Here is a 27,148-nt window from a genome sequence, read left to right on the forward strand (position 1 = left end):
ACATGATTATGATGACATTTGAGTTCAAGTGACTTTAAAACACAGACTCTTGAGCACACATCTGTAGTATTAACAGTTAAAAGGCAGTAAGACTGAAACATATTTAATAATCTTCCTGGAGCAAAAGTGAATTTTTTTAAATTATTGTATGTAAGTTATAGGGAAATGGAAGTTAAGTAATTTCATGAAGGTAATCTTACAAAAAAAGTCAAGTTTTTGAGAATAAGTGAAAATAAATAACAATTTACATATTTTTAAATATTTGAATTGGAAATACCTTATGAAATTATATTTGCTAATACAAAATGTGTATTTCATGACCTCTAAGCAATGTGTCTGACTATCCGCAGTTTGGATCCCAATATTATTCATCAATGGAATTAGGACAACTGGACAGATAAAGGTCAGGCATGTGTGTGTGTGTGTGTGTGTGTGTGTGTGTGTGTGTGTGCAAAAAGTAAGGAAAACTAATGAAGGCAAATGTGCCATTATAATCTTCTACAATGTACAAAACATTTCCATTTAATTTTTTAAAAAATCTTTATTTTTCCCCAAATTCCCACCCAGCAATACTTGCTTATGTCATTGATCTATTATATTCAACCAAGAACTCTGATAATGTGGAAAGATACATGCCATTTATACAATCCACCCATGTAAGTAAATCTATATATTCGTATGTACATTTGTATATGCATATATATATACATACATACATAGTTCTTCAGATTGAATTTCTAGAACATATTAACCCCTTGAAATCTACCAGACCACATACAGACTAGAGGTGTTTATGTATAAGATTTTATTTCACTGCTGAATCACTGAAGTGCAAATAATAATCCATAAGAGTGGCATCAAAATACACACCTTCATGCCACAATGACTTCACAAAGAAAATTGTAAAATCTTAGGAGATCCAAGGATTCTATAATGGAATGCAGAATGTGACATAACACAATCTCCGGTAGCATTCTAAACAAATATCACTAAAGGTGTGGGAGGTGGGGGAGATGCTAATCTAAGTAACTGGAAGTGAGCACAGACTCTAAGACTAAAGGCAGAAGAAACTAGACATAAGTACTGTACTCTAGTTGATGAAGTTGTGTCTCCTGGGCTTAGAGGTTAATAACTCGGATACGTCTGTATGTGTACACAGTAATTGAAAAGTTAAACGTTAGCAGATGGTAGGAGCCAGATTTCTCACTGTTGGAGAAGAGGATAGAGATAAGCAAGTGAAAAAGTCTGGAATGATCTAAATTGCAAGGAATTAGATTCACGGACATCAGTATGAATTTATGTGTAATGCAATATAGATACAGATTGTTGCTCATAAAATATTTACAGATACCTATGCATGCATATGTTAGTATGTATGATCACATATCACTAGGTAGTTAAGGTGAGATGACTAATGACAAGACACCCCAACCCCAAGAAGTTCATCCAGAGACAAGAATTTGATTTCTAACACTATTCTCCATTGAACGGAACCAGGATTCCTTGAGGCAATGTCTGATTTTAAATTAGCGTCTGGAAAGTATACCAATGCTTAAAGAGTACAGTAGCACCAGAAATTAAACAGACACAGAGAATAATGAATGATGAGGATTTAGGGCTAGGAGTGAAGGGCAGTGATATAGCTAGCATGTTGTGGGAGCTTGGCTTCTATCCCAACACTGAAAAATAAATGAATACACAAAAGTGAAAAGAGGGATTAAGATATGAAAAGGGATCAAGGAACAAACTGAAAGAGTGTCTAATAAAAAGAATAGAAAAACATAAAGTAGGAAAGGATATTAAAGCATGAAGAATATGCACAAGTCCATAGTAATCTAGAGGGATAATAAGTTCAAGAGGGCAAAGAGACAAATCCTTTTCAGAAGAATTGCAAACAACTTCCTCATGCTATAGTCCATTATAACTCTCCATCCATAAATGTGGGCTGGACAGTGCATTTCTTTGATAGAATACAGATATTTTAAGAAGAGAAAGGAAGAGTAAGTCTACAGTGGAGAAATCACTAGCAAACACATCCATAGTTTGATGTCCAAGGTCAACAGCAGCAGTGACAGTTGTGTTGACATGGACATCCCTATGTGATACAGTAAGAATGGGTCTGCTCCTGTGATATGTAATACCCACTGTTTCAGCCTAGTCATGAGACAAGACCAAAATGAGAGACACTCTTCAAAATACCTGAGTAGTCCTCTCTAAACTGTATCATTGAAACCAAGGGAAATCAGGGAAGTGTAACAATAAAAGGAAGCCTTCCGAGACATAATTACTAGATGTAACTCAGGGTCTCGGATGAGATTCTGAAACCAAAAGAATCAAAGGCAAAAGCTGAGCAAATTGTAATGCAGCGTTAACTTTCAATAATGTTTCAGTATTTCTTTATTACTTATAATCAATGTATTATACTACTTTGAGATACTAAGAATACATTATTTTTTCTATCATCTCAAATTTCTGTATATCTGTGATAGTTTTAAACTGAAACTGTATTTAAAAACTATAGCTGCATACATGCGTATTATTTAGAAGTAGATGAAATTTAGATATATGTCCAAATAATCTTCCATTCTTATCTAACATGAAGGAAAGGTGACAATGATGGCCACAGAGACTGACTGGCATGTCGAAGTCCATGGTGTTTGTTCAATACCATGACTATTTCATATTGTCAAGACTGGTAACACAGGCTGACTTAAGCTCAGTAACAGTGACTGGAATATGTTTCTTTTAACAAGGTTTGAAACTATCTCAGAGTCATAGTTTTATTTTAAAGTGATTAAAATTTATCAAATGCTACCCAGTAAATTATTTGCAAACAAATGAGGTCTATCAAGATGATATTTTGCCCAGAGAATTACTAATATTGTTTCGAATAGATATAGAGCAAAAAGACCTCACCCATATGAATTGGATCTTCAGATTAATACCTATAGTTTTTTATTTGGCCTAGAGTTTTCAAGTCCAACACTTTTAGAGCTTCAGAATTATACAGACTTTGAGAAATTAACTCTATTATTCAATTTTAGAAGAGACTATTTCATTTAAGAAGCCATTGTATTGGTTCATATGCAAGGAGACATGTAATTATCTTATAGACCCAAATTTCTGTGGTAACACAAGGAGCCTTCTCTTTCTTTGCAGTTAGATCAACATGAAAAGCCATGTTATCACAGATAGTGTTCTTGCATGCTACAGAAACAAGCAGAAAAATGCAGAACTGTTTGCTGAGTTGAGTTAAGTCAGTCTCCTAGTTAAGCCTGCTGCTTGCTCACTCAGGTTCTCAAAAGCGGAAGCCAGTCATGTCCTCCACTCATGATGCTGCATAATTAGAATCATCTCAAAAAAAAAGTTATGCTGGAGCCACACCCCAGAACAGCTGACCTGGGAGGCAGGACTCCACCCACACCACATCTGTACTTATAGTTAGCACCACAGATTCATGTAAGATGAAGCTACAATTAAAAAGCACCAGTTCCACCTTCCCTCTGCCCCAATAATACTAGGAAAGACTGCTTTGCTTTGAACCTTTTTCTTTTAAAGAAACATAACATGTAGAATGACAATCCAAACTTTGTACTTTGACAAACAGGTGCCACTGGTATGGCAGTGTCCACAATGTAAGCTGATGAATTTTCATGTTCAAGTCAAAGAAACATGTCTTTATTTATACATACTTCCGAATCACCTTATGTAAGAAAAGGGATCCTATTTCTGTTAGAAATCTGAAGTCAGAGCACAACTCCCTCAAGCATTCCCTAAGTGTGCTGTGAGGCTTGCCATCACTGGGGAATAGAAGAGAGAGGCTGCAGGAGTCGAGTCTTGATTAGTCTGTGATTATTCCTGGTTTCAAAGTGTGTCATTCCTAGGGGTCTTAATGGTCAATTTTTGATGCAGTCCCTTTCCCACAATGACCAGGTCTAGAAAGGAGGTTTCTGAGGTGGCAGAAGACATTGCACATGACTCATTCATGGGCTTGTATGTATACATTAGCTACCTGTCTTCTTCCTTGCATACAAAAATATCAGCTCTTCACTTCAGCAAAGGGAGAACAAGATAAGAACATGATCCAGATGCATTTTGTATTGTTTCCATGATTAATATTTTCTGGTTCAGTCTGAGAACAGACAAAATAAGTATTATGTTTGAAAATAATTAAATTTTAAATTTAACAAACAGCTATAAAATGGCAGTTTTAAAAAAATAAGTTTCACAAAATTGTAATTTTATACAATAGCTATGATTACAAAGGCATAGAAGAGAGATCTAAGATTTTTTTAAATAAAAGTATTAAAAGCCCGGTAGTTGGATACTATTTATTTGGCAATAGTCCAATGTTGTTAAGTCCAAGCACTCCTTCATCTCCTTACATGCTCTGGTATATTTCCCTGGCTGCTTATGCCAATATTTGGTACTCAAAAGAACAGTTGTACTCTTCCCATCTAAATACTGGTGACACCTCAGCCATCATCCATATTTACAAGTCTGTTTGCTTCCACCTTTCACATTTTCCTTTCAAGTCTTTGGCTAAGGGGATATACACACCTCACTGCATTTATACATCTGGCTTCATCAGATACATCTGCCAGCCTGTAGTGCAGATGTCGACTGTAAATACATCTGGCTGAATCAAGTATACAGATCCTTTTCCCACAACCGTTTTAGCCTGAATTTTGTTCTACCTTACTGATTTCAATATCGTCCCACAGCCTCATTTTTTCTTGTGAACAGCGTTGGAAGGGGAACTTTTCCCTTTTCCAAAACTTATTGGAATGTGACTTTCATTCCCAAGCTCCGAACTTCTCTGAGTTTGAGTGATAGTGTTATTTCTAGACTAGAAGAAAAGTAACAAGAAGTAGAGAAAATCAGCCCATACTACTCTTTCTCCTGACCTTATCACTTATGCACAACAGTCTTTAATAATCAGGGAAACCATTCAGGATACCATCTATTATCAAGAAATACAATCAACGTTAAAAAAAATAGAGGAGAGAGGCAAATTTAGGCCTTATCTTGCTTGCACTGACAATCATTAAGATACCCTTTCTCAGGCTGGCGAGAAGGCTTAGCTGTTAAGAGGTCATACTGTTCTTCCAGAGAATCTGGTTGGGTTCCCAGTGCTCATGGCAAATCACAACCACCTATAATTTCAGTCCAGGGTATCTGAGGCCCTCTTCTGACATACTTGGACATCAGGCATAAACATGGTCCATATACATATATGCAGGGAAAACACTCACACATAAAAATAAATAAATTGCAGGGAGAGATGGAAAGCAGAGACAGAGACAGGCAGAAACATACCTGGCACAATCACACTTCTTACATATTTCATTCCAGAACACAATGCAGAGAACCACAACACTTGTATTTATTGTCAGTCAGCCCAACAGTTGTACAGTTCAGTTGAGTTGTACAATTTCTATATGCCAAAAGCACTTCAAGACAGTAGAAGTATGAAATCAAAGACACAGCCAGGAATACAAAGAAAAGAAAAACTCACAGATTCTACCCTCAAGGCATTTATCACTTAATGGAAGAAGACAGCAATATAAATGTGTAAAAAAAAAAAAAAAGTTGGTATGTTAAGTACCAGTGAAAGATGTATGCATGAAACATTGTGGTAACCCAAGAGGAGTTCATAGCTATATCCAGAGACACTGAAAAGGAGAGGCAGTGACACACAGATGAGACGTGGACTTAGAGAACAGACACTGGAAGCATTTTACAACAAGAAAATGAAGAAAGTGAGAATATCAGGATAGTAAATGTGGGTAGCTTTGAGAAATTGGACACTGCAAGTGTGTCTGCTGCAAGATGAGAAGGGCAGGTACTAAAGCTGTAGAAGTGGTTTGAAGACGGTCCTTTGGGACCACAGAATTCAGAAGCATTCTTTGGATGATAAGGAGCCACTGAAAGGATTTAAAGCTTACCATGATTTTTCAGTTTTATAACGTGAGTATCAGAAAGAAAATGAGTGGCCTTTATTGTGTAATAAAATGCAGGAAACAGGAAGACATGGCCAGGATGGAATGGTGAGGCTGAAGTCAGCTTGTGAGTCACAGAAGTCGGGGAAAAATCCAACAGGATTTTCTCAGCAGGTTGTCCACTTTCAGAGATGCTTCTAAAACGATGAAGGTGCAGAAGTGACCAATGTCAGCTTGTGGCAGAAAGCAGGGTAATGCAAAGTGAAACTTTAAGGGAATGTATCCCTTGATAGCTTTGAAAGCAAAGCATCCTTAGAAGGGATGAAACTGGATGTCAACTTCCTGTGAGAAAGCTCACCATAGTCACTTGTGAGGTCATTCAAATGCATTCTGAGGCCTCCCTTCTATCCTATCAAATCTGAATCAATACCCTCCAAGAAGGCCCTGGCCATGTGTAATTTGGAAAAGGTCCACATTGATTCAGACTCACGCTTCCAGATAAACTGTGAAGTAGAAATAGAGAGTTTGAAATGGTGTAGGGACAGATGTCAGTGAGATAACCTCTAAACTAAAGACCAGGGGCTCATTATATTGACAACTTGACTACCCTGTTACTTCTACAAGAATGAATTAGTGGAAGGAAAAGAAGTGAAGGGCGCTTGCATTCAAATACTGTTCAGTTGACTGTGCTCCATAACAAGTTACTATAGATTCAACCACTCTGAGGAATACCTTTATATCATCATATATTCTGTGGGATGTGGGAACAGCTTAACTAGGTTCTCTTCCTTCTGAAAGTCTCACAAGACCACAATCAAGGTATACAATAGACTGTATTTATGTCTTCTGAATAGGAAGCCTTAATTTCTAAGCTCACCCGGGTTCTCAGAAGCAGTTTTCTAGAGGTCCCAGCTTATTGCTGGCTCCTAGCTGGAAACAAACTTACACTCTCACAGCCCCTTATCATCACCAATGCTTCTCCAATATAACCACTTAATTCATGTAGCCAGTAAGATGCTGAAGAATGAAAAAAAAAGGGGTTATATTTTATTTGCATATTCTACTTAACAGAAGCAAGGCACAGATCCTGCCCACATGCTAGTAGAGGAGATTGTTCAAAGACATGGACCATGAGATAGAGATGATAGGACTCTTATAATATTTCCCTATAAAATATACCTGTATATTTTCCATACTAAACTTAGAGTTATGAATAGAGATGGAGAGAAAGAGAAAGAAAAGGGAAACAGAAAAGTAGACAAATAAAACTGTTTCTCTGTCTTTAAGAAACCAGTGTGAGTCTGTCTTTTGCTGCTATAGCAGCACAGGGGGACTCGTTTTTCCATGGTTCTGGAATCTGGGACATGTAAGACCATGCAGCTAGCATCTTATAAGGTCCCTCATGATATATCATAATACGTGTAGAAAGCAGAGGGCAAATGATGCAGAGAGAAGGTAGGGATCAAACTATTGTGCCACCATCCTACATCCAAGATTATAATATTCATTAGCTTATAAGGATAGGGCCTCTATGGCCTAATCACCTCTGCAAGCTCTCACCTCCTTATGTATTTAAAATGGTAATTAAATTTCAGCATCAGTTTTAGAGGGGGATATGTGAACTACTGCAAAATGCCTAAGGTTCTGGTATGACATCACTCTCTTTCTTGGAGTTCTCCTTTTATTCTGGGACTAAATGAGTCTACAAAGGTAAAGACTGGCAATCTACAAAACAGTAACATGTGGGAAGCCATAAGGCATGGTTAAATGAGTTACATATTTCTTTTTCATAGAAGTTTCTGGGTTTTCATTGCCAAAAGCTTTTGTTATTGTTTGTTTTGTTTTTGTTTATTTTTGACTAATGGCTTTTCTTTTCTTTTTCTTTTTCTTTTCCTTTTTTTTTTTTTTTTTTTTTTTTTTTTTTTTTTTTTTTTTTTTTTTGGTTTTTCGAGACAGGGTTTATCTGTGTAGCTTTGCACCTTTCCTGGAACTCACTTGGTAGCCCAGGCTGGCCTCGAACTCACAGAGACCTGATGCCTTTTCTTAAAGTGAATGAATAAATCTAGTAAGCCACTTTAAGTCTCCCTGTAGTAAAAGTTTTCTCACCTTTCCTTTCTCCATCTCTACTTCTCTCAATATTATCCTCTCTCTCTCTCTCTCTCTCTCTCTCTCTCTCTCTCTCTCTCTCACACACACACACACACACACACACACACACACACACACAGATGCACACACCACAACTTCTCATATTCCTTTTCTTCTAAAATAATATACTCTGGAATCAATCAATCTGATCCACCTAGCCGCCCAGCCGTTTATTAACTAGGATTTAGTATAAACTTTTGGTAGTGGAAATAAAATTTTTGGGAGTGGAAATACAACTATCAGTTCCCTGAGAGGCTTGTTTTGAAAATGTTATAAGGTTATCTGAGTCCTGCTACTGTACTGGGTACAGTGCCTGGCACATACGAAGCATACTGTAAGTGATATTTGTGGTTATGATAAATGGTGACAAAAATGATGATATATGGGCACAGACATATATTTATAACTTCAATGCATGGATTTGTGGAAGAGCTGCCACGATGTTAGCTATTTCAACAAGAAAGGAAGCAGGTGAAATAGCTGGCACATGGTGTCCTAACCCTTACTTTCACCCAAACAAAGGGAAATTTTAGGACAAATGACGACTGGCAAAATCAATAACTCACAGTGTGAGGTACTTAGATGTTGCCCAATGAGAAGAGTAAATAAGTTTGAGAGTAGATTCAGCCAATGCACGTTAACTTTGATTCTTGTTATGTTGTAAGGGAACATCAATCGATAGATTAGCCAGGGACACTTACTGATCATTCATGGAAGGGATTTCTAAAGACAGTACCCTGTCTTTGGCATGCGTTTCTCACCATCTGGGGGCACACTCACTCCAAATTCACACAAATGATGCAGAATGTTCACGGGACCTATGTCACCCCTTTCCAAGAGAGTGTTAAGAAGGCAATTCTGGTTTGGAGGCATGAACAAGACAGATTATTGGGTGACCATAGGCGTGAGAGAAACCAGAAGGGACTCATGTAGAAAAACCAAATGAGCCATGAAAATGTTTTTGAAAGCTTTAATGGAGTGAAACAAAGCCTATGGTACAATTATAAGTTTAAAAAAGCACAAAATTGAAAACTGTATATGCAGCAAATATTCTGGGACATTTACAGTTTAGCTCATCTTTAGGTTACTGTCAGGCCATCCATTCAAATGCATACTCATCATTAGAAAAAAAAGTACCACAATTATAATGGTTTATGATATTTGGATGGTACAACCCAAGATAATTGCTTTTTTTATTTGTTTTTATCGTCTCCTATTATCCTAACATTTCACAATATAGATGAATAAGTTCCACAACCGACAAAAAAAATGGAAAGTATGAAGCTTGTTTTCTTGGTTTATTATGCCACCTGACTCACCTAATTGACCTCTTCTTGCTCATTTCATTTTTTCCTTTATACAGGAAGACAATCCAATCCAGAAATGGAAGCTCAGAGCCCCTTTTGTTATTCCCACGGCTCTCATGTTCACCCCCGCCACTTGTCCTGTGCAATGTAATTAATTTTCTGTTGCTATACTAGACTGTGAACTCTGAAGACAGAAACCATGTGTGACCTCATTATCATTGTGGACTTTATCCAGATTATGTGACACAAGGTAAGGACCGATAGAAGACTAAACAGAATTTATAAGAAAATTACACATACAAAAGAGGGTGCAAAGTTGGTTTCACTTTAATGATGAGAAAAAGTTGCAGTGCAACGTGATTAAGTGAAAGGGTCCAGAGTGTAACTAAGGAAGAACATGGTAAAACCAGGCAGGACAGAAATGGTCTGCTCAGGAGAGTCACAGCATGCTAAGAGAAAAGAAGGTAAGTATAGACAGGCTGCAGCCACCCTGTGACCTCTGAAGTTCAATATGTAGTCCCCTTATACCAGGGGTAAAAGAGACATTTTGCAGAAGCACGGGAAAGCCTGAGGAACAGAAGCCTGGGAAGGAGGGGTTTTCTCTCTGCTACTAGAGAATGTTTTAAAGTGGTAATTCAAGCCTGTCACCTCTACACTAAGAGGAAGCACACTTCCACTCTTCCTTTCTCTGGAGTCCTGAAAGTGCTGTGTCATCCTGCAGCAGCCTCTGTGGCAGACAGCCTAGCAACAGCTCCCTCTTCCCGCTCTCCAGGTTAGCTAGGATGGGAGGCCCAATGCTAAGGGACAGACCAGGGTTAAAGCAACCACAGTCCTCCCACCCGCCATTCACTCCTACTCCTGTGCTCTCACATGACCAAACCCAAATGCCCCTCTATGGAGGGGTGGTAGGTTTGTTTGCATTCTTCTGAAGACATGCAATTGTGGTTAACCCTCTAGGAAGTAAATAGGGGCAGAAAGAACAAAGTCTTTCCTAAGGATAGAACTCAAAGACAGTTATGTCACTTTCTTCTTTGAAACGATTCTAAGGGAGAATGTTTTCCTCAGTGAGTTAAACATACTCTAACAATCCATATGTCTATCCTGGGGAAGGTCATTATGTAAAACACTGTAGGAAATTGACATTTGGGGTCTTTGGTCTGCTTCTGCCTTTGTGAGAGTTATTAGAAATCCAATGGACCCTTTCAGAAAGACTTGAATTACAAAGACGTTGGAAAATCAGGCTCTCCTCTTCAGAATGGTAGAGACATTTCCCACTGGCCGAAAGATATATTCTTCTCAAAAAAAAGTCTTGAACAGTGAGGGTAACAGCAGGAGGAAGAAACAAAAAAGACAAAAGAAAGTCTGTGGATCTAAGAAGGTGAGTAATTCAGGAGCATCAGATAATTAAGGATTCTACAGCACACTGCAGTCTTCAGCTTCAATTTGGAAAGTGACATTTAATCCCCGGAGTCCACCTGTCTGTGGTCATATGAGAATATTAATTCTTAATTCTAACTAGAGCCTAAAATGTATTTATGATATTAAAAACATTTCTTAAAGCTTAGAATTGATATATTATATGCATTGGTTTTTGTAGGCAAGTTGGTGTTATAGAATTTAACATTTACTTTTAACTTTATCTGGATGCTAAAATTGCTTCCTTGCATTAAGTTAAAAGAAAATAATTTCTGGTGATTATAAAGCAAAGTGATTATCAATGTGGGTATCATCTGGATTTTGTGTTGAAAGCAATGGATATTTACTCTAGATGACATTAGTGAAACATAATTCATTGGAAGAGTAAGCTAATGGAAACTGGAAGGGTTGGGTTTACAAATGAACAGGTATCAAAAGAACTATACAGAATGAGGTAGGCTGAGACATTGCAATCACTTCCTAACAGTGTCTTGTGCAGTTTTCCTTACAGTTAGAATGTTCTTTGCAGGACAGTGGAGTGAGTTCTCTGAGACTCAGGAAGTAATTATCTCAGAAGTCTCAGGAAGTTTCTGAAACTAGCAAGGTTTACTAGTTCCCTCTTTAAAGCTATGTAAGCAGTAAATAACTGCTAGGGAATAATAGGTTCTCCAGTGAGGTGAGCTGCTTTGAAAGATTCCCAGACCTGTCCAATTGCTTATGAATCATACAGAGAACTACAAGAATGTGTCTTCAGTGAGTCTCCACCCATTCTAGATAGGCATTTCAGTAATGCAGCTATTTTTGGATTCTCTATGCACATGGACGTAAGCTGTCATCTATACACCCTAAGTTGCCCCAGTGAACTTATTGATTTGGCAAAGGGACTGTGGTAGAAACATTACTTTGATCTGTTATTGATTTGTATCTGGGGCAAGAAGATATTTACTGAAAACTTTCCAAGGAAGTGTCACAGAACATGCTGGAAATACATATCAAACTAGAGAGGAAATCATTTCTCATATATTCTGTCACTACTTGGTAAAGATTTGAAGGCTTGGTCTTTTAAATTATGAACATAGAATGGGTATCTTTTCATTTGTGCATTCAAAATTGTTTTTCATTGATATTTTGTACTTTTCTGTAAGTAAGTTATGTAAGTAAGTTATACACATGCATGTGTGTGAGTATCCAGGGAGGCCAGAAGAAGAGTCCAGATTCCTTGGAGCTGGAGATACAAGGAAATGTCAACTGCCTGAGATGGATGCTGGGATCTCAGCCTCCTGAGTTCTCTGGAAAACAGCAAGAACTCTTAAGGACTGGGTCATCTCTCCACCCCTGACAAGTCTTGACTTATTGAATTAAAGGGCTCTAGGCACTCTGTTTTTTTTTTTTTTTTTTTTTTGGATAGTATAGCAAATGGAATTGTTTTCCATTTTTTTTCAGGTGTTTCATTGTTAGTGTGCACAAGTGAAGTTCAATTGAGTTTTGTATGTTGGATATGTGCCCTTAACCTTACTAACAGAATTTTGGGGGGAGTTTTTAGGTTTCCTAAATATAAAATCATGTCATGATAGATATTTTTGCTGTACTTTTCTTTTTAATGTGAATGTCTTTCTTTTTCTCTCTAATTTCTCTGCCTAGAACTTTTATTAGTAAGATGAATAGAGATGACAAAATTGACTCAAAAAACAACCCATGCTGAATCAAAACTTCAGTTCCTACAGGAAACAAGTACCACTAGAGAACTCCATACTTTGCTTGTTTTTGTTCATGCTTTTCTGGGAACTACAGTATCACTACACACTCTAGTAAAGGTGCTGGAGTCAGATGGCCTGGGTTCAAGTCAAAGCTTCTCTTTGTATGAACTTTATGACCTTTTCTTTTGTAAGTATATTCCTGTATGTCTGAAGCCAAACACTTATGTTCCAGAAAGTGTGTGTGTGTGTGTGTGTGTGTGTGTGTGTGTGTGGTGTTTACAATTGGAGGCCAGAAGATGACTTTAGTTGTCATTCCTTAGATACCATCCACCTTGGTTTTTGAGTTAGTCTCTCACTGGAATTTCATGAATAGGTTAGGCTGGCTGGCCATCAAGCTATAGGGATCTCCAAATGTCTGGATTTTCCTAGTGTTAGGATTACAACTGTGACCACCATACCTGTTTTTCTCTGTTGTTTTCATTATACGGGTTAACATATCTCCTCACTATCCACTTAAACATTTCATTCACTCATGAATTAACAATTTGACTTCTCCTTTTGAGCAAAATCCCAAGACCATATTACAAATATCATGGCCAAGTCTTGAGTGATCTCACTAATTTCTAGCAGCCATAAGAGTTAATTATATGGATGTTAAGAATACTTGTGGTAGCCTGGGGAACAGCAGGAGGAAGGAATGATTAGGGCAGGCTGATCAAAGGATAACAAGTTATGGGTACACAGAAACAAGAAGTCCTAGGGGGTTGTTATGCAATAAATTGACTACCAATAACAGTGAACCATATACTGTGAATCATCCAACTTCTTAGAGAGTAGGAAGATGGCCTGGCTGTGACATCTGTCCCGTTTCTGATGCTGTCTATGGTGACAAGGAACATGCTCTCTTATGTACTCTACTTCCCTTAAAAAAACTATTTTCTTTAGTCAGGCTTTATAAATTTTGATTTCTTGTGAAGTTTCCCATTCAGAAAATCCCAAAAGCCTAAGATAAGTGTCTCTCTTGGTGACAAGTTTGCATGTTCTACATATGTTATTATTGTTTGGAGGACCAGAATGAATTCCTTGTGTTTTATTTTTCTTTAAAAATACTAGGGTGGGCTAATGCCACTTTGGGTTAAATAAGTGAAGAGGAACAAATTTTATTACTACCTATTTAAGCTTGAGATTCAGGATGAACTAGCCTGAGCCAGACCACAGAGAAATGCCAATATCCTTAGCTGACAAAGGTGTTACAGGCTTAAGAGATTCTCTGTTGTTGGTTGTTTTTTTACTCTTTACTCTTTGTGGGGTCTGCTACCCAGCTCCCAAATAATCACACACAGAGACTTAGTCTTTCTTATGAATACCTGGCCTTAGCTTGGCTTGTTTCTTGCTGCCTTTTCTTAACTTTAATGATCCCGTCTACCTTTTTATCTTTTGCTATTCTATATAACTTTATTTACTTCTTACTCAGTGTCTCACTGTGTAGCTGGGTGACTGCCTCCTGATGTCCTCTCACCTTCTCTGGATCCTTGATCTTTCCAGATTTCTCCAATTTATTCTCTGTGCCTGCCAACCCTGCCTATTATTTCTCCTGCCGAGCTATTGGCAATTTAGCTCTTTATTAGACCAATTAGACGTTTTAGACAGGCAAAGTAAAACAGTTTCATAGAGTTAAACAAATGCAACATAAAAGAATAAAAGAATGCAACACACCTTTGCGTTATTAAACAAATGCTCCATAGCATAAACAAATATAACAAGTTTTCAACTAATATTCCACATTTGCCTGTTTTTGCCTAAATAAAAATGAAATGTTTTAACTTTAACATAGTGAAACTACATACAACAAAAAGAGTTATCAAGTAAGAATTACATTTACAATATTTAGTCCATTTGTATTTAGCAAATTCAGAGAAAATACACCATTATCTATCTTATCTTAGTAACTCCAAACTTTTATACTTAATTTACTTTCTATAACTAAGGAAAACCTTAACTCTAATTATTTGGTCTTAAACTCTATTAAAGGCCTCAAAAGGATTTAATATTACCTAACAACAGAGATATCTGGCTACCTGGACAGTCACCCAAAGTTCTTCTGTCACATTGGGGTATTCATCTTCAGCCTACTTGCCTAGAGTATCTGGCAGACTTTCCAGTGAAGCAAGAAATTTGAAGGACTTTCCTGCTTTGTATTGGCAAGGTTCTTTAGTCACTTTCCTCTGTGTCCTGCAGAATGTCTGCCAGATTCTTCTGTGTAGTAGGAACCCTGAAGAAGGAACATATAGCCTTGTTTTGGCAAAGCATAGAAGTCACTTTCCTGTGGCTCCTATATGTCTATTCTGCACAGCACACTGTCAGCAGTCAAGGCAAAAGCAGTTTCTTCTCCAAATGGCTAGCCTTGTCACATTGAAAGCAAGCTCCATATGGAGTTTCTTTAATGCCCATCATCCTTTTATGAAGTAAATTAGTGCCGCCAGGAGCAGATGTATCTCATTGTCATTTAGGTTATTAAACATAAGACAATGCCCCAAAGTAATTCATAGTAATAAATATGATACTATCTTTACTATATGTCACTAATAAGCTACTGCTAAGCTACAGCTGGGTCCTCTGCACCACTCTGTTGACTGGCTCTGTCCACTTCTCAGTTCTTGAGAGCCAGGCCTAACGCTAGCAGCCTAGTCGGAGGTTCCTTTGAACAGGAACTGCATCCAACCTCCCAGAGCTCTAGAATGCCTATGCTTGGGCTATGTTTTTTACTTAGCTTTTTTTCTTTTCACTTAATATACCTGCTGCTCAAGGGGTCACTGTAAGGCAAAACTCTTAAAGGAGCCACGTCCATTTTTTAAGGTTTCTTAGGTCCTATGGAAATGTAAGCCTCATGTTGGTCACCAAATTTTTTTGGTTATTTTTTACTGTCTGTTTGGCCTTAGCTTGCCTTATTTCTAGCCAGCTTTTCTTAACTTAAATTTCCCCATCTACCTTTTGCCTCTGGGCTTTTATCTTTCTCTATTCTATACACCTTTCTTTACTTCTTGCTCAGTGTCTTGCTGTGTAGCTGGGTGGCTGGCCCCTGGTGTCCTCTCTAATTCTTTTTATCTGGCTCCATGATCTTCCCAGATTTCTCCTCCTATTTATTCTCTCTGCCTGCCAACCCAACCTACCCTTTCTCCTGCATACCTATTGGCCATTCAGCTCTTTATTAGACCAATCAGGTGTTTTAGACAGGCAAAGTAACACAGTTTCAGAGTTAAACAAATGCAACACATCTTTGCATCATTAAACAAATGTTCCACAGCATAAATAAATGTAACACATATTCAATTAATATTCCACAGTTCTGAAAAGTTCTTCTGGGAAAGAGAGGTTAGACCATACCTGTGACATTTGTATTTACTGTCCCAACATCTAGGTCCAATGATCACCTGGTACCTTTTTTTTAACTTGTTAGTAGAGAAGGTCTATACTCATTTAGGCTGGCCTTTCAATATACAATGTGGAGTGGAAGTCAGGTTTGTTTTCTCAGACATTCCTGTTCAGAAGGTACTAGTAATTAGTCCAGGTATAATTCATACAATGCCCCAAAGTAATTGATAGCAGTAAATATGATACTATTTTTACTATATGTCACTAATAATATGGTTATCATGTATCTTTTGCAATTGTAACTGAAAAAAAAATGATCAGAGAATAAAATTACTAAAAAAAAAAAACAAAAAAAAAACAAAAACAAACAAACAAACAAAAAAAACCTGTGAACTTACTTAAACCAATCAATTATGACCTGAATCTAGGGCTAGTGTTGTCAGCCTACTTCACTGGAGTATATGTACCTCTGAGACTAATTACCATGTATCGATGTGTGTTGCAAGTATTTTGGTAACCATGAGAATAGAAAAGAACAGTCCTAAAAAAGGAAATGACTGGTAGAATATTACAGAGATCTACTTTGAATGGAAACAGTAAAAAACATATGGATCCAGGTCCAGGACACAAAGAATAAGACATTAGTGAATTAGTAATGTTCAATGTGATAAAAGTTCTTGGTAAGTTTTGGTCTCAGTGTATAATGAACAAGCTTGTTTTTTGTTTGTTTTTTCTCCACTCAGCCTCAGTGTGAGGCCTTTAAACTAACCTCTGTTATTAGCAATATGACATTAGAAATATCAACAATCAATGGGAAAAAAATCAACCATTCTTTTGTGGATAATTTGTACATAGATCCAATGTTGTCTTCCTCTGAGAAGAAACTGGAGTGATTCTACAGTTTGATTTTAAATGTACCCTAATGGTCCATGGGCTACAATCTTGGTTCTAACCTATAGTCCTATTGGGAGATGGTAGAAACATTATGAAGAATATAGATCTTTGGGTCTTTAGGATCCCACTCTTGGTTAGACTGTGGGAAACTACTCTTTTCCCTCACTCTTGATTCCTGGTCAAAAAGACATGTGCTCTTGCAATAATGCTCTTCCTTGCCCAAAGCAATGTGGCCAACTAATCACAGACCAAAACCCCCAAAACTATGAGACAATTAATACATTCTCACAAGCTGATAATTATCTCAGACATTTGTTGTAGTGATAGTAATATCACTAACACAGATGATTTTAAGAATTTTCTTTCATAGTCTGTGACTGCTTATACCAACATGTTCATGAGTGATTATTTGTTTATTACATGGGTCAGTCAACAGGTTTTACCCCTTGAAATTAAATGTCTGCATTTCTGTTGATCTTCATTGAGTCCAATGCTGAGCACGCATGACATGCAACAAATGCCCGTGGAATGGATAATCGAATAAATATCATGTATAGTATGAATACATCATGCTATCTCACAAGTTCAGTTGCTATACCCCATAATCCACTTCCAGATTCTCTGACTGCAAGCTTTGCCTCATGTATTGTGACCCATCACTGTTTCCTTTCCTGTCACACTTTCCAAGTTTCCCATTGCCCTTCGGAATAACAGAGCCTTCTTCTGTGTGACTCTGATTGCCCTGGGCATGTTTCATTATAGTAAGCCATTGTAATTCATTGTAAATAATATTTCTGATAGCTACACTCATTGTTCTGTGTTCTTGATAGTAATGTAGCATAGAATCAGCAACAGAGAACATCCAACAGAGTAGGCATTTGTTAAGTATTTCTGAAATGGGTGAACAAAATGAAAACATAATATTTCATTGCTAAACAGGATTGTGTAGATTCTTCTATTTTATAAACAAAAATGGGGGAGTATAAAATATTAGTTTTTGACTTTCCAAACAACAGAAAGTGAGTTGTATGTCTGTCTTGTCCATCATTATGTCCTAATGCTTTGCTTGGCACACTGTATCTGTCAAATGAATAATGCTTAAATGTTATAGTGTAAAAATCTCTAATTAATTAAAGAGCAAGATATAGGACATTACATAATCACGAATACATATTCATCCTCTGGATCCATAGTTGTCTACCATAAAAGGGAATTGACTTCCCTCTATTTGTTTGCATTCCCAACTTCATAAAATCTCTTGTTGACTGTTTCCTCCTGCTGCCTCTTTTTCCTCTAGTCTAAGTTCATTTCTCTCCTTTGAAAGACTTGCATAAGCCAGGCTCTCCAAAGACCCATTTCAAATCCAAATCAAATAGTCAACCACGAGCAAAGAGTAGCCACAGCTGTGGTTCTTGGGAAAGCACCCAGCTCTGTGGATATTGACACAGAGTGGGGATAGGAGCACTTACATTCCCTTGTCCATTTGTAAAAATGCCCTCACATCTTTCTTAATCTGTCTCTAGCATCATGATCAGTACTGCTCAAATAAATTGCAGCAGTTGACGCTAAGATAGTTTGCAGCTATTTGAAATATTTCTAAGCATTTTCAATGAGTGGGTAAAACAGTATATAATATTACACAATGATTTTAGAGAGAAAATTGTACCTAGCATATGATTTTGATTTTGAGATAAGTGGGTAAGAAAAAAAAATGTTAAAAAAACCTACATTAAAATATTGAGTGCTTTTCAAGAGTGGTAAGTCTCTGATGGCTTAAAATGTCTTCTATTTCTCTGTTCTCCATAGTCTTCCAGTAAGCATTTGAAACTCCAATAACTACACAAAAGTAGTAATATAATATTTGATCCCTACACAGTGACATGAAATTAGTCATACATCAGCATAGCTTTGTTTCATTACTTTACCCCCTCAAGGGGCAATTTCCCTCAAGCTCTTTCTCATTGTGAAATAAAAGGCTTTGTCTCCAGTTGAACACTTCCAAAAGTAAGACAGGGAATGGTGCTGAAGTACAAATTGCTATGGGGAACTGAGAGTGAGACTTCTGTAACAAGAAACGTAGGAGAGGATTCCCAGCTTGCCTCTTATTGGAAAGATAATCTTCACCATGTCAGTTGAGGTCTCAGAGTCCAATTCATTCATGTGCAAACTGATCAGAAAGAGCAACAGACACAGCAAACAGAAATAGGTATGGCAGTAAAGACAGAACAGATTGGGTTAATTGGTTAACTTAGGAAGACACAGAGGTAATGAGCTCAGACCTCAGGTGAATCGCTAACTTTCAAAGATTTTTCAAGAGTATTATGCCAAGCAGTAAGCTTAGCTTTGAGCATGTACTTTCCTCAAATGAAAGGGACTCAGTCTACGTGTTTTGTAAGTGGGTGGTAAAAAGTTGTTGGCCTTGGGCAACGAGTCTAAAACTGAAATGCTCACGTAATGAATGGTATGAGCAGGGGCTTAGATATAGATACCAACGTTCTGTATTAGTGACGCCTGGGAGCATTTGAAACCTACTTATGCCTAGGACCTCTCTGGAACCAATGAAGGTGAAGAGGGGAGATTTAAAGACTTACCCTTTAAAAAATGGTCAGGTGATTCTTAAGTATTGCAGGAGCTACTGAATTAGACTTGTCTTCATTGTTTTAAAGGGAACTAGCCATGATTTCAGGATGTTCACATTGTCCCCAGAGCCAAAGTATACATATCATCAATGGCACAGGAAGGAACAGGATAAAAATGAACAGTTCATGCCTGTCCTAAGGAGCATCCACTAGACTAAACTCATGTCATCTTCTACAGGGTGAGTGAATGCAGGCCCAATGTTGGAGATCTTCATCTTTATAAAGTTGTATTTATTTATATTTTATGCATATGCTTGCGTGTAAGTGTATCTACCATGTTGTGGGATGACTAATCCCTAACAGGCTTGAGGGCCAGCTGGCCCAAACCAGTAAAAAAGATACTTTCTGAGAGCCAACCTGGGTCTGCCTAAGGACCCTAGCAACAGCAGCTGAGACATGATCTGGAGATGACCTGGACCAATGAGAGGCAGCCATGTCACACCAGCAGATACATATTCATCAGGTCTCCTGCCAGGGTTGGGTAGAGGGTATATAAGGCTTACCTCTTCCTGAATAAACTGAGCTTGCTGTTTTGACATTCTCCCAGAGTGTGTCTTGACTCTGTACCTACTTGGCCCCCTCCCCCAAAGGGAACAATAGCACAGAACCCTGCCATACCACAGATGTGTCTATGCCAAAAGAGGCCAGAAGAGAGTGACAGATACCCTGGAACTAAGTTACCAATGGTTGACTGGATTGTTGTGAGCTGCCATGTGGGTGCTAGGAACTGAAACCAGGTCCTCTGTAAAAGCAACAAGACTCTTAACCACTGATCCATCTCTCTATCCACCTTCTTTTTAAATTAGAAACCAGAACTCAAGATTTTATACATGGTGCCATTTATACCTGTAATCTTGACTCCTAAGAGGCTGAGATAGGAGGATTGTCATGAGTTCAAGTCCAGCAGGTGTTACATAGTAAGTTCCACTGTCATCTGTCACCAGTTTGAGCTCTGATTGGAGTCCTTGTATTATAATGAAGGGGAAAAAAAGAAAAGTGAAAAAAAAAAGATTTAAAAAATTTTGTCTAGAATTTTTTGAATACTGGTTCACTATTTTGGTAAGGCTAGAAGCCAAGTAGGCCACATCTGTGGGTCAATCCAACCTTCTGGTCCATAGTTAGGAACTCTAGGCTTAAAGTGTATTTTAGGCATTTATTGTAGAACTCTGTGTGGGGCTGGCAGAATGGCCTATTTGGTTGACATATGCCAGTTATGAAACAGAGACTGTCTTCGGGCTGCTCAAGAGACAGTACTTGCTCTGCACAAGGAAAACAGCACCTGCACTGATGTTGGCAGAGTGCAGGTTTTAAATAAGCCTGCTCACCTGGTTTGGTTTCCTGCCCAGAGACTTCAGCCAATGCCTGCAGAGGCTACAGTGATAATTCCTATTACACTGGAGCTAACACATGTAAAGTGCACATCCCCGCACCTGGAGGATGTGTAGTAAATGCTTGTGTTCTTATCACCTCCCACTTCTCCATTGCTTTTCCCTCTATTTTCTTTTGCCTTGGAGTAGTTTTTGACATGCTACCTCCTCTTCCTTAAGAGATTCAGCCAAGGCAATTGATGGCTGTGTTGCTATCATATTCAATTTTGAATATGTAACCTGAACACTTACTGAGAATCTGCTTGTCTCCTCCAACCCAGGATTAGAAGTGAATTCTAACAGAGTAGAGCTAAAGCAAAGTGAAGATTTCACATGAAAGAAGAACAATGTGCCAATACTTGCTCATATACAAAATGCAGAGCCCTTTGACACAAAAATTAATCTAGGAATTATCTTATTAATAGGCTTCTCACTTACTCAAATACATGAATTTAAAATGTTCACTAAGAACTGTTTTGTGATTCCTAAAATTAATAACAACCTAAATATGAATTTTTAAAGGGAAGTCCATAGTTTTATAATAGAGTCCCTCTAAAACTGTTTCTCAACCAAGAGGTATTCTGGACTCCAGGGGATATTTGGTAACATCGGGAAATATTTGGGTTGTCACAGAGATATTCACTGCATGTTGTTAATACAGGGCAAGAATGCTACTAAACAATCTAGAGTACATGTCACTACCTTCCCAAATAAACAATTATCTGTTCAAAAGGTTCATGGTAGCAAGATGGAGAAGTCAGCCCTGAAAGCAAAAGAGGAAGTCATGCATCTGCAGACCGGGAATGGATCTGATGAACACTGACAAGAGAATTAAGAACATTTGTGGGAGGTTGGCTCCCACTCTTTCCCAGGGTACTAGTGAGTTGAGAGGGATAAGAAATATTTGGATAGAAAGATAGTGTGGAAATGACAGACAGAAACACAGGATATCTTCGGGAGGACATGGATCAATATCCACCAGCCCTTTCTGTCTCTTCAAAGGGGCTTTTTTATAGGAATACCAAGGAGTGGGGCAAGAGATCTCCCCCAGCACAGCCAAGTGCAGACACTTTCTTTTTTTTTCTTTTCCTTTTCTTTTCTTTTCTTTTTTTTCTTTTTTTCTTTTCTTTTTTTTTTTTTGGTTTTTCGAGACAGGGTTTCCCTGTGTAGCTTCGTGCCTTTCCTGGAACTCACTTGGTAGCCCAGGCTGGCCTCAAACTCACAGAGATCCGCCTGCCTCTGCCTCCCAAGTGCTGGGATTAAAGGCGTGCGCCACCAACGCCCGGCATGACACTTTCAAACAACTGGTAACCACGCACATGGTCAAGCTATCCCCTAATACAGCCCTTCTGGGTAAAGCAAACTCAGGTCTCACTAGGAAACCTCTGTGGGCCCCCACAACTATCTACACCCATTAGTATAACTAAGAACCATGCACATACATACTCATAGTATTCACATGATATGTATGCATAGTAATTAACTTTTTGTAACTATGTTAAAAATACCTGGCAAAATTAACTTAGAAAAACAACAACCATGATGGTACAGTCCATCATGGTTGAGGAAGGCACAGTGAAGGAACTTGAAGTGGCTGATCCAATTGCATCTGGAAGCAGTGAGCAATGCATGAGAGTGTACAGCTTACTTTCTCTTTTTCATTCAATTCAGGCCTTCAGCATAACATAACATGGTATCTCCCAGAGTTAGGTTGGGTCATACCATGGCAACTAAATCTAGATTATACTGCCTCTCAGGCCTGCTCAGAGGTTTTGTTCCTAGTGATATTTGATCCAGTCAGACTGAGAATAAGTTTTAGCCAACACAGCATACTGAGTACTCTACTAGAGATGAATATCTATGTAAATACTCTGAGAGTGTTCCTATGAATGCATTCAAAACTTCCTTAACAATGGTCTCTGTGGAGGGATCTAAACAAATAGAGATTAACTTGTAAGGAAAATAATTGAATTTTATTTGACTTCATATACTTTTCTGTTGTTTTAAGATTCCATCAAACTGAATTATTTTATTCATAGTTGATACTTACATTTTTAGTTGCTTTTAAGTAATATGAGCAAAGGTAGGAAGGGAGAGAGGCCAATGTGGCTCTTTTTACTCTATCCTTCACATCTTTCAATATGGCATCACCAACTTATAGCAGAACTTTCCTCTTGATGTGGAATCTCCAAGGTAAAGCTCAGCAACTAGCAATTTTTGCTTTAATAAAAATTTAATTAAAATGTAAACTCTCTTAGGAAGATTTATGTTTTAAACCTTGTTTTCCAAATTCTGTTATGTAATAAAAGACTGTGTGGTGTGTAGTGGGATTTTAAGTATAGTGTATCTTGGAAGGCAATTTTGGAGCTTCTGAAATGAGGCCCCATATGGAAGCAAGCATCTCCTCTCTTTAGTTTTGTGTTTTGTTTGTTTTTGTAAATAAGTTATATTGTATATTTTCTGTATACATGTGATGTATGTATGTGTTCTTGTGTGTGCATGTACAGATGTGCCCACATGTATGTGGTGAAACTGTGTGGGGATCAGAGGTGGATATCAAGAATATTCCTCAGTCACTCTCCATGTTGGTTTTCTGTGGGAGACCCACTCCCACTTTTTCCCCCCAGGGTGCTTTTGAGAATGGTGAAGTGAGAAATATTTAGATAGAAGGATAGAGGGAAGAGAAACAGAAACACAGGATAGCCTTGAGAGGAATTGAATCATTATCCACCAGCCCCTTCTGTCACTTCTAAAGGGCTATTTATAGGAATGTCAAAGGGTGGAGCACAGAACTCCCCCTTGCTCAGCCAAGCGTTTACCCTTCCAATCACCTAGTAACTATGTGCATGGTCAAGCAATCCTCTAATGCAGCCCTGCTGGGTAAAGCAAGCTCGGATCTCACTAGGAAACCTTTGTGGGACTCCACAATTACCCCTTCTAGATATAATAAAGGGCCCCTCAGGTCATTCAGACAGATTGTGTCTGTCTGTCTTAGGTAATCCTTTTTTATTATCTTCCTTACCTGTCATGGAGATAAACTTTCCATCAAGCATATTCTGGCTTAGCCAGGAAGCTATCAGGAAAAATGTTGCCCATCTTTGACTACCAGCCTCTGGCAGGAGGGGGTACAGAGCCTAACTCAGATCTGACTCAAGTTCCCACTGATCTAGCAAACATCCACAGCAATCTCCATAGCTGCCATACCTCCCAGTAAAGGAAGAGAGGATAATAAAGATGGAATATCTTTTTTGGAATGGGTCTAAGATGATTACAGTAGTCTCAGCTGCACCAAGCCCTTTTCCTGGATCAAAACTCTCTCCAAACACATGTTCATTAAAATTTTCAAGAGACTATTTTCATTCCCAGAAGAAAACAGTCATTTGAAAACACTTCAAAGTATCGACTCAAGTAAATAGAAACCCATGCTAATTATAGAGACACTTTTAGCTGTTCAAGTAGCAGTAGAATTTCTATACAAACCTACTAGATTATAGGAGGCCTACCTTTTATGGGAGGCCTACCCCTTTCTGAACAAAAACAGGAGTGGAAACTTCTAGGAAGAAGACAGAAAATCTCCCCTAATTATGACACCTTCACTTAAGTTTTCCAGGGGCCATTGAGATCATAAAATTATATTTTGGGCTATGAAAAAGTATTCAAATATATCTGAAGATAAAACATATTTCTTTAAAAATTAAAATTACTTAATTTAGATAGATATTGATGGATCAATAAAAACACTTTATACTTAACATTCAACATTTACACTTTTTACAGACATACATGTAACATTTATACTTTTTACAAACTTATATTCAAAAGGAAACTCTGTAGAACTGTTTTACAATCTTATCTAGAAGACTCTTAACAGAACTAACTTACATTCAAAAGCAAACTTTAGCAAACAGCTAGAAAAGTTTTCTTAACTAAACTATTATATTTTCTTCCAACATGACAGAGAGTTCACAAATCTTGAGTTACCAGAATTAAAATTGTAGGTGAACTCAAAACTGCTGCATTTCTTAAGTTTAGAGATCATAGTTAGCTTTGATATGAACCTCCTGTGGGTAGCCAGCAAGCTTCATTTGTTAACTAAGGGTACAATTTTCCCCCTTCTTAATTTTTCAAAGCGGCATCTTAAGATTGCCATGAGATCTTTTAACAATGCCAGTGTATCTCAAGCACAACCCAAGTTTCTTTCTTTCTTTCTTTCTTTCTTTCTCTCTTTCTTTTTTTTTTTTTTTTTTTTTTTTGCTCATAAGTTTTTTCCATACCTAAAGCAATTTCCCAGTGTATGGACCACTTTCCCTTGCTTTCTTAAGGGTTTCAAAATGACTTGAGAAGCATCATTAGCATCTTAATTGCCTCCTGACAGGCATCACCTGTTTCTAGTTTTCAGGAAGTAAAGCTAAACTTTCAAGCAGCACTTGGGAAAAAGCAGCATTTTACAAACTACATTTCCCAAGCTGCCTTTCAAACTTCATTTCCCAGGTTGCCTTTCTGGGTCCCAGAGAAAACTCAGCTGCAGCCAATGGTGGCCTTTACTGTCCTGGTTTCATTCACACAGTCAAAATCAAGTTTCTGCTTTTTTATCACAGGAGGTTTTTGAGTAAAGATTAAGCTTTACACCTGGCACTGTCCCAAGAGTGGGCTGTACCCATCCACCCATGTGTACTTGTACAGGCACTTTGGTGCCAGAAGCAAAAACCCCTCAGGGCTTTCTCCTCTGTCTCACTGGGTCAGTGAAAGAGAATGAAAGTACTTGAAATAAAAGTCTTTTCAGTCTTTTCAGAGAGATTCCTTCCCCGATAGATTTTTGTCTTGCCCTGGTATGTCTCCTCCCCTAGATACAAAGTCCCTGATGCCTCAGCTGCTGAGGCTCAAGCCCTACAGTAAGAGGCCATGCTCTTCTCCCACAGCCAGGCCTAACAAAGTGTCCCTCAACAGCCATGCTTCTTCTGTGCCTCTGTGAAAGCTCTGCCCCTAGCTGTTTTTGTTTTTTTTTTGTTTGTTTGTTTTGTTTTTGTTTTTGTTTTTTTAATATTGTCTTAAAGGGGAGACAGGACTAGCAGAGAGGACTTGCCATGTTCCAAGAAGTTTTTTGTTTTTTCTAGGGCAATTAGAGGTGATTTTCCCATTCTGGTCGATGTTCTTTCTAGGTGAATCTAAATTTCCCTTACAGGAAGAAAAAAAAAATCTGAGAAGGAAAGACTTGAAAAGCTTCCAGTTTTTTAGATAGGGATTACTAAGTTTTCTTCAAGACTTCTCTTCCCTAACCTTGGCTTCATGGCCAAGAGGAAACTAATTCTGATGTGCTGTGGATATCGCTCTGTATTCTGTGAATGTGCTGCTCTGATTGGTTAATAAATAAATTGCTGATTGGCCAGTAGCCAGGCAGGAAGTATAGCCGAGACAAACAGAGAAGAGATTTCTGGGAACAAGAAGGCTGAGTCAGGAGTTGCCAGTCAGACACAGAGTAAACAAGATGTGAAGGCAGAACTGAGAAAAGGTACCAAGCCATGTGACTAAACATAAAAAAAGAATTATGGGTTAATCTAAGTGTAAGAAATAGTCAATAATAAGCCTGAGCTAATGGCTGAGCAATTTTAATTAATATAAGCCTCTGAGTAATTATTTTATAAGTGGGCTGTGGGACTGCAGGGGCTTGGTGGGACCCGGAGAGAAACTTCAGCTACACTGATGGTATAATGTTTTCATACAGTAACAGTGTCAGTGGAGTGAGGAGTTTTATTTACCTGCATCTGCCTCAGGGAAAATTATTTTTTTCTGCTGCTCAGGACTCAGATTTCAGCTGTCCACAGGCCAAAAACTTCCACAGGAATCTTTTTTTTTTTTTTCATGTTTTTCTTATAGTATTTTTTCATGACTCTAATTCTTCCTAGAGTTTGCATTCACAGTCCCATATTGGAAAACCAAGGACATATTTCCTCTGTCTTATTGTTTATCTTATCCTAAGTTTTTTCTTACACTATATTTTTATAATCTACCTTACATTTTTCCTTATTACCCTAAGTTTTTTTTACACTATATTCCACCTTATATTCTTTTCCTTAATTTTTATAGATAGAAATTAAGAGATAAAGAAAAAGAAAGAAACCTAGGTAGAGGAAGATATATGCTGCAGTCTCACTTTTTTAACCTTCGCATTCAGCCACCTTTTTTTTCACTCCCGAAAGTAGAATACCCCTGCCTTAATATTTCAACATATTTGGACATGCCCAAATTTCCCAAGGGGGCCCCTACCTTCCTTTAGCCAGGTGCCTGGTGCCAGGAACAGGGAGCTGTGCAAGACCAGCTCCCACTCCCACCCCCCAAGGTATTCTTGAGAAATATTTAGATAGAAGG

The sequence above is a fragment of the Peromyscus leucopus genome, chromosome 10, assembly GCF_004664715.2.
Source record: "Peromyscus leucopus breed LL Stock chromosome 10, UCI_PerLeu_2.1, whole genome shotgun sequence".
NCBI lineage: Eukaryota > Metazoa > Chordata > Mammalia > Rodentia > Cricetidae > Peromyscus > Peromyscus leucopus.